The sequence below is a fragment of the Salvelinus alpinus genome, chromosome 16 (genome assembly GCF_045679555.1).
Source record: "Salvelinus alpinus chromosome 16, SLU_Salpinus.1, whole genome shotgun sequence".
In the NCBI taxonomy this organism is placed as follows: Eukaryota; Metazoa; Chordata; class Actinopteri; order Salmoniformes; family Salmonidae; genus Salvelinus; species Salvelinus alpinus.
The window spans coordinates 46,301,735-46,303,850 of record NC_092101.1 but is presented as its reverse complement, the minus strand read 5'-3'; positions in this window follow the sequence as shown (position 1 = coordinate 46,303,850).

Here is a 2,116-nt window from a genome sequence, read left to right as displayed (position 1 = left end):
GTAGAGTAAAACAGAGAGGAGCAGAGTAGAACAGAGAGGAGCAGAGTAGAACAGAGAGGAGCAGAGTAGAACAGAGAGGAGCAGAGTAGAACAGAGAGGAGCAGAGAGGAGTAGAGTAGAACAGAGAGGAGTAGAGAGGAGTAGAGTAAAACAGAGAGGAGCAGAGTAGAACAGAGAGGAGCAGAGTAGAACAGAGAGGAGCAGAGTAGAACAGAGAGGAGCAGAGAGGAGTAGAGTAGAACAGAGAGGAGTAGAGAGGAGTAGAGTAAAACAGAGAGGAGCAGAGTAGAACAGAGAGGAGCAGAGAGGAGTAGAGTAGAACAGAGAGGAGCAGAGAGGAGTAGAGTAAAACAGAGAGGAGCAGAGTAGAACAGAGAGGAGCAGAGTAGAACAGAGAGAAGCAGAGTAGAACAGAGAGGAGCAGAGAGGAGTAGAGTAAAACAGAGAGGAGCAGAGTAGAACAGAGAGGAGCAGAGTAGAACAGAGAGGAGCAGAGAGGAGTAGAGTAAAACAGAGTGGAGTAGAGAGGAGTAGAGTAAAACAGAGAGGAGCAGAGTAGAACAGAGAGGAGCAGAGTAGAACAGAGAGGAGCAGAGTAGAACAGAGAGGAGCAGAGTAGAACAGAGAGGAGCAGAGAGGAGTAGAGTAGAACAGAGAGGAGTAGAGAGGAGTAGAGTAAAACAGAGAGGAGCAGAGTAGAACAGAGAGGAGCAGAGTAGAACAGAGAGGAGCAGAGTAGAACAGAGAGGAGCAGAGTAGAACAGAGAGGAGCAGAGAGGAGTAGAGTAGAACAGAGAGGAGTAGAGAGGAGTAGAGTAAAACAGAGAGGAGCAGAGTAGAACAGAGAGGAGCAGAGAGGAGTAGAGTAGAACAGAGAGGAGCAGAGAGGAGTAGAGTAAAACAGAGAGGAGCAGAGTAGAACAGAGAGGAGCAGAGTAGAACAGAGAGGAGCAGAGTAGAACAGAGAGGAGCAGAGAGGAGTAGAGTAAAACAGAGAGGAGCAGAGTAGAACAGAGAGGAGCAGAGAGGAGTAGAGTAGAACAGAGAGGAGCAGAGAGGAGTAGAGTAGAACAGAGAGGAGCAGAGAGGAGTAGAGTAAAACAGAGAGGAGCAGAGTAGAACAGAGAGGAGCAGAGTAGAACAGAGAGGAGTGTCTCTGTTCTACCACTCTCTCACCCACCCAGGGCCTGTGTCTCTGTTCTACCACTCTCTCACTCACCCAGGGCCTGTGTCTCTGTTCTACCACTCTCTCACTCACCCAGGGCCTGTGTCTCTGTTCTACCACTCTCTCACTCACCCAGGGCCTGTGTCTCTGTTCTACCACTCTCTCACTCACCCAGGGCCTGTGTCTCTGTTCTACCACTCTCTTACCCACCCAGGGCCTGTGTCTCTGTTCTACCACTCTCTCACCCACCCAGGGCCTGTCTCTGTTCTACCACTCTCTCACCCACCCAGGGCCTGTCTCTGTTCTACCACTCTCTCAACCACCCAGGGCCTGTCTCTGTTCTACCACTCTCTCACCCACCCAGGGCCTGTCTCTGTTCTACCACTCTCTCACCCACCCAGGGCCTGGCAGCTTTGACATCACTGGAAACAGAGAGTGAATTGATGTCTTAATCTAATGAACTGTCAAGGTTACCACAAAAACCTACTCACTTTTGTTTCCTTCTCCAATCTTGTCTAAAACTTCCGTTAAAACTTAAAGCAAGCTGCAGCTAAAATAGACAGAAAGAGTCCAAACTAAATGAAGCATACCTCAGTGTTTGTCCCAGTATCTTGACCTACTGAATGTGCTGCGGGTGTGAAGGAATTTGGCCTGTGGGTTTAAAGTTTAACCCTGTTTGTGGACTGACTCTCTGGCTGACTCCCAGCACGCTCACCCATTAGTTCCACTAACCTTTAGCCTACAAGTAATTATCTTTCTCTAAGCTCTCCTTCTGTCTCACTCCTTCTCTCTCTCTCCTTCTCTCTCGCTCCTTCTCTCTCTCTCTCTCTTTCTTTCTCTCTCTCTTCTCTAATTCTGTATTCCATCATTATCTATTTCTATTCTCTCCTCTCCTGCTCTCCTCTCCTGCTCTCCTCTCCTGCTCTCCTCTCCTCCTCTCCTCTCCTGCTC